The 10,710-nt window shown below is 32.4% G+C and overlaps 1 pseudogene; it reads left to right on the top strand.

Moving 5' to 3' along the window:
* Positions 1 to 245: 245 nt before the first annotated feature.
* On the top strand, positions 246 to 750 carry LOC120589021 (lysosome-associated membrane glycoprotein 1-like; annotated as a pseudogene).
* Positions 751 to 10,710: the final 9,960 nt, after the last annotated feature.

Here is a 10,710-nt window from a genome sequence, read left to right as displayed (position 1 = left end):
ACTAAACTATTAAATTCCTTAAAGTTACTACCCAGGAATACCTTTCAAAATACTTCAACAAGAAAAAAAAATACTCTTTAAGCAAGAACAGACTTACCCAGACACAATAACACCTCCAAGGCCAAAGCCTACCAGTTCCCCAGAAAGTTCATCTGCTTATGTCTGGCATACGTATGTCGCAATGGAACTGTTCTGCTTGTAGCATGGGGTGAAAACTAATTATCACCTATGAGAAAAGCTATAAGATGATTAAGACAAGAGCATTCAATATTAACCCAAATAAGAACACTGAGTTATAAATCTCATTTAGCCACCCTGGATCTCAGCAGAAAAAAATATTACTCTCTTTATCTTCAGTTTTGGAGTGGATACAAGTTCTAGCCTGTTTTCCCTTATAAGGGAATCAGTTAAATACAATTCTACGTGACATCAGAGATCTCACTTTTAAAGATTCCAATGACTCACTGAGAGCCTTTCAAACCACTATTGGAAATTCTCCTAGGTGTAATCCTGAGGGAAATGTTCAAGTCACAAATGCCTCTTTAGTCAACATATTCAAAGTTTTGATGAGTTCAAGTTTTCAAGTTTGAGGGTGACAAGTTTGGATCTGTGGAAGAATGTCAATCAGATGAAAATAGCATGCTGAGTTCTGTTGCCATTGGAGGCGCCCTTTCAACAATTGTCTTCATTGTCTTAATTGCTTATCTTATTGGCAGGAACAGAAGTCATTCTGGGCTTCAGACAATTTAGCGTTTGAAATTATTCTCCATCACTGTATATCAACAGCAATTGCAAGAGGTTATGTTCATTTTCCCTGAGTTTAAATTGGTATTGAAATGGAAGCATACTTTCTTGTAAACTTTTTTTCAAATCTGCTTTATCAAATGTGATGTTCATCTAGCAACATTTACTATACACAAAATGGTAACTATTGAAATAGTGATGTTAGTGTTACTAATTGGTTAACTATTAATATTTACCAAAGTAGAACTCTAAGGTATGGTAAGAGCGCTTTGTTAAATCAGCACTGACTCCTCTATCAGTTAATTTTTAAAGATTCTGGTACTTGGTTTCTTCATTCTTTATTCAGATAAGCCTTATAAAGGGAAAGTCTTGGATTCTAACACTTTTAACTGATGGACAGCTAATTGCTATATTGACATGTTTAAGAGATTCAAAATAATACAGTAAAGAAAAATCTAAAACAAAATATTTCAAAAGATGAAAACATGAAATGCTTGAATTATGCTTTAAAAATCAGGGCAGGCGTGGCCCACAGAAGATAAATAGTGCAAAATTCGAATATTACATAGTCAATTAGACTTATCTTTTGGCATTTTTATGTTCTCCCACTTAAAGACTGGTACTTTATAAAAATATTTAAAATAGGTGCTATTTTTAGTTACTATTTTGTTAATTTTCAGTCTTCTCTTTGAAGCTCAGGGTGATCCTGTTTCTGTACTTGTGCACAATATACTTTCATTGTACTAATTTATCCATTTAAAACTTGATTGTGACTATACACTTGAAGGATCAGTTCATATGCAATGCACTATTTGTAAAAAATGCTGAAAAAATCCTCTTGTTTGTCTGGAAACCACAACAACAGCGAATGTCAATTATCTTTGATATATGGTCCAGGCACTGCACAGTGAGATTTGCATCTATTATCTTGGGTTATTACTTTGTACTCTAAATGTGCTTGCCATTTTATAGATAAAGGAAAAGTAACTTACACACGGTTATATAGCCAGGGAGTAAGATGATCAGAGTTTGAATCCCTATCTTATTGACCTTCATGTTCAATATCTAGATTTTTGCTACTTTGCACACTGCCTCTTTTGGCATCAGGAAGTAATTTTAAAGAAATATTATTTATATTATTTCATAATATATACCTAACTCTTCCTAGGTTAGTATAGTTCCTATTCTCTTGGCCTACCACAGAACTATTTTCTCAGAGTATACAAAGCCCCTGCTAAGACAAAGTCCATGATAGACACTTCCTACGGCTCCTTCATCATTTACTGGACCACTTTAACTTACCTATAGAATCTTTTCTCTTTGCCATATGCCTTAGGCCCAGTGTTGACTGTGCTCCACTTCAGTAACATTTTCCTAGGAATTCTGAGCTTTGTGTGTCTTACTGTCCTGCTGACTAAACTCTGGCTTGCTGCCTGTTTCATCTCCCTGTCCTCTACCAAATATTTTGTTTCTAGCAGAAGCAAAGGTGTTATGAAAGCAAAGCAGAGGCCCTGAAGACATGAGTATCCCCAAAAGCTACAGTATTGTCTGTGTGACAGTCTGCAAGTAATCTAAAGAAATGATTCTTTTGGTTAAAAAAGAATTCAAAAATAAAAATAATGTCAAATTTATTTTTGTGTATTATTTTTTACTTATCTAGGACCATTCTTCAGACTGTTTAGGCTGAAGAACTACATAGTTTAGGATTCTTCACTAATGTATGGTGGAGGCAATACTAATCAATAATACAAGTGCCTATCTCAGGATGCCTGCCTGCATACCTATCAATCTATATATCATCCATTTCTCTCATTTCTTCTGTTAATACCTCAGTGTTAGGAGTAATAGTGGCAAAAGAGTTGAGAGATCAGAATACATTTATGATAATAATTGGTTGTGTCATTGAAGGATAGCTTAATCAATGTCCAAAATTTACTACTACACAATTGAGTTCTTAATCTCTAAAGCTGATTTAAATGTTTCTGAAAAACAAATAAAAAGAAATCACTTGCATGAGGGGATGAATTTTTCATCTCGCAGTGCTTTAAAAAACAGAACTTGGAAACAGACATGAAGATAAGCATAAATCTTTTAAACAAATCTTGTTGGAAAAATAATATTCACATGCAAAAGAATGAAGTTGAGCCCTTACCATACACCATATACAAAAATTACCTCAAAATGAATCAAAGAAATGAATGTAAGAGCTAAAACTCCAAAACTCTTAAAAAACATAGCAGAAAGTTTCATGGCATTGAATTTGGCAATGATTTTTAGAAATAATGCCAAATGCATAAGTAACAACAACAACAAATAGATAAATTGGACCATATAAAAATTAAAATTTGTATACATTAATGAACACTATCAACAGAATTAAAGGTAACCCACATAACAGGAGAAAATATTTTCAAGTCATATATTGAATAAAGATTAATTTCTAGAATATATAAAGAACTCCAATGATTGTATAACAACAAAAAACTATCCAACAACATAATTAGAAAATGTACAAAAGGTTTCAACAGACATTTCTCCAAAGAAGATGTACAAATAGTCGATAAGCACATGAAAAAATATTCAACATAACTAATTATTAGGAAAGTGAAAATCAAAACCACAATGAGATGCTACTTCACACCCTCGGCACGGTTATTAGGCTAATATATATATATATCTATACATATATTATATTTCTGTACACACACATATATACACATATATACATACACGCATACACACATATATGTATGTATACATATAATTTATTGGAGTGACATTGTTTAATAAAATTATATAAATTTCTAGTGTACAATTCAATAATACATCATCTCTGTATTGCATTGTGTGTTCACCATCCAGAGTCAAATCCCCTTCCATCACCATATATTTGACCTCCTTTACCCTTTCCTACCTCCCCCTCTACCCTTTTTCCCTCTGGCAACCACTAAACTGTTGTTTGTGTCTATGAGTTGTTTATTTGTCATGTTCGTTTTTTGCTTTCAGTTTTATATCCCACATATGAATGAAATCATATGGTTATTGACTTTTTCTGACTGATTTTTTTTTTTGCTTATCATGATTTTACATATTTTAAAAACTCACAAAAATAATAAGTGTTGACAAGGATGTGTAGAAATTGGATACCTTGTACACAGCTGGTGGGATTGGAAAATGGTACAGCCACTATGAAAAACAATATGGTATTTCCTCATAAAAAACATAGTGTTAGCATATGATTCAGCAATTTTGCTTCTAGATATATACCCAAAATAATTGAATGCAAAAACAGTTATTTGTACACCCTTGTTCATAGCAGCATTATTCACAAAAGCCAAAAGGTGGAAACAACCTAAGTGTTCATCAATGGATGAATAAACAAAATGTGGTATATACACAAAACACAACATTATTCACCCTTTAAAGGAAGACAATTCTGACACATGCTATAACATGGGTGAGTCTCAAAGCATTATGCTTAATAAAATAAGCCAGTCACAAAAGGACAAATAGTATACGATTCCAATTATATGAAGCACCTAGAGTATTCAAATTCATAGAGACAGAAAGTAGAATGGTGGTTGCCAGGGTCTAAGTAATGAGAAATTATTATTGAATGCATACAGAGTTTCAGTGAGGGAAGGTGAAAAAGTTCTAGAGATAGATGGTGATGATGGTTGCAGAACAATGTGAATTTATTTAATGTCACTGACTCTACACTTAAAAATGATTAAAATGGTAAATTTTGTATTGTGTATACTTTAGCACAATAAACATAATATTGGCATTTAAATATTAAAAAATTATATTTTCAAATATTTGTTCCATTGATGAAGAAAAACACTGGAGTATACAGTACATTGGTTAAATTTAAAGCCAAGATTAGCATAAGTCAATGCACTGGCATTAAAAGTAAGTTATAATTTAACTACATTCAGACTTGTATCAAGATATAATTTTAAATATGTCACTAATACCTAATAGCAAATATAATCTTTAAGAAATAAATCAAAAGTGTTTTTTTTTAAGTAATAATGAGGTTTATGATGGAGGCTACTCTCACCTTCCTGCTCAGACAAGTAAAAAATTAAAGAACTTAATTTCTGAAACCAGAACAATCAGTGTATGACAGTAGAAGTTGGGAATCAGCACAAAAATCTAAGAGAAGAAGGAAGAGATGGAAATAAGCAGGGAAAAGAAAAAGAGAGAGAGAAGGAGGGAATGACAGAGAGAGAAAGAAGTAGGCAGGCACAGTATCGTTATTGTCTTATATATATATATTTGCATTATAATTTCAGTTCTTTGACTATTTACTGGAGGGAAAATTATTTTATGTCCTGTTATAGCTTAATCAATCTAAAATTGCAATGGTGCTCACAAATCAATTCCGATGATACCAATGTTTTGGGACACTTTAATTTAATCAGCTCACCATAATTAAATTTTCCAAGTTATTGAATCACCTTTTACAAAGTATATTACTTTTATATCAATTATTAATTCAATTTAATGAACATTTCCAGCTCTCTTTCCTGTATCTTTCCCTAAACTATCATATGTGCTTCCTTACACTCCACAAGTTCTTTTTAATTTCCAAAGAGCAATAGATTCAGGACATAACTGCAGTAAACAAATAAGTGGAGTTCAGCATACCTTGAAACTTGTCCTTGAAGAATGGTCATAATAATGGAATAAATCTTAGCAAATATTTAAGATTAGAATGTGTGTGGATATATAATGCTAAAGAGAAAGAATATAAATGTTATGTCTGGTGTCACAAATTTTGACTGACATTGAAACTAATAATTTAATATTGTAAATTTCAAATGTGAAAAGATGAAGAACAAGACGGGACAAGAGGCAGAAATGCAGGGACTGCTGCCACTATTTCTATAAGATTTCCAAAAGAGAATCACAAAAGGAGAAATGTACTTTTAAAGATGACACCAAATCCAGAAACCACTGTTATGTTTAGATATATAAACAAACTACCCTTTTGCAAGATACAATCCACAATAAGCCAAGGCAAAAGGATCAACTAGAAAATTATATTTTCAACTAACTTGTGGCGAATTGATAATTTCCCCCCATAACTGGTATGCTCTTATTCTATAGTATTAGTTTCACTATGTACAAGGTTGCCAACTGAAAGGCTATATTTGCCAGACCCCTGGGCATCTAGATAGGGCCTTAATCAAAGCTATGGCCAATAATAGTGTTTGACTGAGTGTGAGGCATACTACCTTTGGTTCTTGCCCTTTAAAATACTGGGTGGACTCCTCTGGACTTCATTCTTCTTGATCTCTGGGGACAGTAAGAACCCGAAGTGTCACCTTGGGCCTATAAGTAGAAGCCATATGTTGATATGTGGACTCTCTCTAGTAGAATCATGAGAGAAAAAATACTTCTAGCTCATTTAAACCATTTTATTTGGGGATATTTTTGATACAGTATTATAAATTGACCCCAATAACATTATTTCACAAAGTGTTAATTTTTCTATTATATAAAGATCTCTTACTATTAAAAAAACCCTAAGATTAACTATGCAATACGAAAAAAATAGCAAAGGAAAGTTTCCAAAAAAGGAAATAAAAATGGATTTTAAACGTATGAAGTATTGCAATATTTCTCATAAAACTAAAGAATGAAAATTGAGATTCTATTGAAAGGGTATTTTCAACTATCAGACTGACAAAGATCTGAAAGGCCTGGTGAAATGCTATGTTTGTGAACATAAGAGAGAAAAGGAACTTTTATGTATTATTGATTGGTGTACCAAAGTATAAGATTCATATGCATACATACTCTTTGACCTAGCAAGTTCACTTCTAGGGATTCATCATATAGATATACATGCACAATTGAGAAATGATGTAAGTAAAAGGTAATTTGTTTTAGTGTTTGTATTATAAAAAGATCAGAAATAACCTAAATATCTATTGGGAACAGATTGGTTAAATAAATTTTGGTATGCCTAGACAATGAAACACTATACTGTCTTAAGAAATATGGAAAGAATTTCTAATGCACTGTTATAGAGTGACCTCCAAGGCATATTTAGAGTGAAAAAAATAAAGTACAGGACAGTGTATGTAATATAGTTTAGTATTCATGTAAAATTAGGAAAATATTTAGGTTTTATAATACAATCAGAATACTTCTGTGTTAGTAAAAGCATAGGGAAGAAACTTGTAACCTTGTTTACCTCTGTGGAAGGAAACTGGGCGATTGGTTTATAGGAGTGAAAGGAACCATATTACTCATTTGTAACTTTTAAATTTTAAATCATGTAGCTATATTATTTATTCAAAATTAAAATGAAAATCATAGAATTGATATAATTCTAAATTTTTTTCTATTATTTTTGCCATTTTTTAAATTAGTAGGGTGACGTTGGTTAGTAAAATCATATAGGTTTCAAGTGTACAATTCAATAATAAGCCATATGTATACTGCGTTGTGTGTTTACCGCCTAAAGTTAAATTTCTTTCTGTCACCATATATTTGACCCTCTTTACCTTTATCTCCCCACTTCTCCCTTCCCTCTGATAACCACAAATCTGTTCATGTCCCTGAGTCTCTGTTTGTCATATTTGTTTGCTTTCAGTTTTATATCCCACATGTAAGTGAAATCACGTGGTTCTCAACTTTTTCTGTCTGACTTATGTCACTTAGCATGATAATCTCAAGATCCATCCACATTGTCATAATGGCAGTATTTCATCTTTTCTTATGGTTGAATAATATTCCTAATATTTCACTATATATATGTACCACATCTTCTTTATACGGTCATCTATCAAAGGACATTTTGGTTGTTCCCATGTCTTGGCCACTGTGAATGAGGCTGCTACGAACATCGAGTTGCATATATCTTTATGCATAACTGTTTTCAAATCTCTTCAGTAGATATCCAGAAGAGGGATTGCTGAGTCATATGGTAATTCTATTCTTAGTTTTTTGAGAAGCCTTCATACTGTTCTCCATAGTGGTCTTACTAGTTTACATTCCCACCAAAGGTTCCTTTTCCCCCACAACCTCTCCAACACTTGTTATTACTTGTCCTGTTGATGCGAGTCATTCTAATGGGTGTGAGGTGGTTTTTCATTGTGATTTTGATTTGCATCTTCCTAATAGCTAGCTAAATCAAACATCTTTTCATATTTCTGTTGGCCATTTGTATATCTTCTTGGGAGAAGTGTCTGTTCAGATCCTCTGCCCATTTTTTAATTGGAGTGTTTGTTTTTTTGTTGTTTGAGTTGTATGAGTTCTTTGTATATTTTGGATATTAGCCCCTTATTGGAGTCTTTGTTTGCAAAGAATCTTCTCATATTCAGTTGGTCGCCTCTTTGTTTTGTTGATGGTTTCTTTTGCTGTGCAGAAGCTTCTTAATTTGATATAGTCCCATTCATTTATTTTTGTACTTCTCTTGCCTTTATAGTCAAATTCATGAGATCCTCTCTAAATCCAAGGTCCATGAGTTTAGTACCTATCTTTTCTTCTATACAATTTATTGTTTCAAGTTTTATATTTAAGTTTTTGATCTATTTTGAGTTAATTGTGTTGTAGGGTGACAGAAAGCAGTCTAGTTCCAGTTTTTTGTATGTGGCTTTCCAGTTTTCCCAGCATCATTTACTGAAGAGGGTTTCCTTTCTCCAGTGTACGTTTTGGGCTCCTTTGTCAAAAATTATTTGTCCATATATACAGGGGTTTAATTCTGGGCTCTAAATTCTGTTCCATTGGTCTGTGTGTCTGTTTTTGTGCCAATATTCTGTTTTGATTATTGTTGCTTTGTAGTATAATTTGAAGTCAGGCAGAGTGATAACTACGGCCTTGTTCATTTCTCTCAGGATTGCTTTGGCTATTCAGAGCCTTTTTTGTTTCTATACAAATCTGATGATTTCTTGTCCTATTAAAAAAAATGCCATTGGGATTCTGAGGGAGATTGCATTATACCTGTATATTGCTTTGGGTAGTAAGATCATTTTAGCTATGTTGATCCTTCCCATCCATGAACATGGAATATCTTTTCACTTCCTTGTGTCTTCTTCAATTTCTTTTAATAGCGTCTTATAGTTTTCAGTGTATAGGTCCTTAGCCTGCTTCATTAGGTTTACTCCTTGGTATTTTATTCTTTTTGTTGCAGTTGCAAAAGAAATTGTTTATTTGTTTGTTTGTTTTCATTTCTTTTTCTGAAATTTCATTGTTAGTGTATAGGAATGCTATGGATCTTTGCACATTGATTTTATATCCTGAAACTTTATTGTATTTCTTGTTTCTATCATTTTTTTGTGGAGTCTTTAGGAGATTTTATATAGAGAATGTCATCTGCAAAAAGTGACAATTTGACTTCTTTATTCTGTATTTGGATGCCTTTTATTTCTTCTCTTGTCTGATACTCTAGCTAGGACTTTCAACACTGTATTAACTAACAGTAGTGATAGCGAACAGCCTAGGTTTTGACCATTAAATATGTTATCTGAGGGTTTGTCATATATGGCCTTTATTATGTTAAGGTATTTTCTTTCTATATCCATTTTATTAAGTGTTTTAAGTATAAACAGGATGTTACATCTTGTCAAATGCTTTTTCTGCATCTATTGATATGATTATATGATTTTCATCCTTTATTTTGTTTATGTGGGGTATCAGATTAGTTGATTTGCATATGTTAAACCATCTCTGTGCCTCTGGAATAAAGCCGACTTTATGATGGTGTATAATCTCTTTAATGTGTTATATTCAATTTAGTAGTATTTTGTTCAGTATTTCTACATCTGTATTCATCAGAGATATTGGTCCGTAGTTTTCTTTTTTTGTGTTATCTTTACCAGGTTTTGGTATCAGGGTAATATAGTAAGTATTGCCTTTATTTCGACTTTTGGAAATGTTTGAGAACAGGCATTAAATCTTCTTTGAATGTTTGGTAGAATTCATTAGTGAAGCCATCTGGTCCTAGACTTTAGCTTTTGGGGAGGATTTTAATGATTGTTTCAATCTCCATACTGTTGATTAGTCTATTTAGATTTTCCAGTTGTTCTTGATTCAGTCTAGGAAAGTTGTATATTTCTAAGAACTTGTCCATTTCTTCTAGGTTATTCAATTTGGTGTCATATAGTCTTCCATAGTGTTCTTGTATGATACTTTGTATTTCCATGGTATCTGTCATAACTTCTCATATTTCATTACTGATGTTGTTTATTTATGTCCTTTCTCTTTTTTCCTTAGTTAAGTCTAGCCAAAGATTTGTCAATTTTATTAATCTTCTCAAAGAACCAGCTCTTTGTTGTATTTTTTTTCTAATGTCTTTTTATTCTCAATTTAATTCTGCTCTATTTTGATTATTTCTTGCCATCTGCTGACTGTGGGTTTCATTTATTCTTCTTTTTCCAGTTTTTTTAAGATGTAATGTTAGGTTATTTGGGATCATTCTTGTTTCTTGTAATAGAGCTGTAATAATATGAACTTTTCTCTTATTACCACTTTTGCTGTGTCTCAAAAGTTTTGATATGTTGCATTTTCATTCTCGTTTATTTCTATGTATCTCTTGATCTCTCCTTTTATTTCTTCTGTGACCCAGTCATTCTTCAGTAGCATGTTGTTTAATCTCCAAGTATTTGTGGTTCTTCCCGCTTTCTTTTTACAGTTGATCTCCAGTTTCAAAGCATTATGGTTCCAAAATATGCTTGATATGATTTCAATCTTAAATTTGTTGAGGCTAGTTTTGTGTCCCAACATATGATCTATCCTTGAGAATGTCCCATATGCACTAGAGAACAATATATGATGTGGTGTTTTGTGATGAAAGGCTCTGTAAATGTTGATTATGTCCAATTAGTCTAACGTGTCATTTAAGGTTGAGATTTCCTTATTGATTTTCTGTTTGGATGATCTATCCATTGTTGACAGTGACTTGAGTATTCGGGGCTCCTACAATAATTATATTTTTGTCAGTTTTTCCCT

Source organism: Pteropus medius, unplaced genomic scaffold (assembly GCF_902729225.1).
Source record: "Pteropus medius unplaced genomic scaffold, Ma_sr-lr_union100, whole genome shotgun sequence".
Taxonomy (NCBI): domain Eukaryota; kingdom Metazoa; phylum Chordata; class Mammalia; order Chiroptera; family Pteropodidae; genus Pteropus; species Pteropus medius.
The sequence above is the reverse complement of the archived record's forward strand: the minus strand, read 5'-3'. Positions and strand labels throughout refer to the sequence as shown.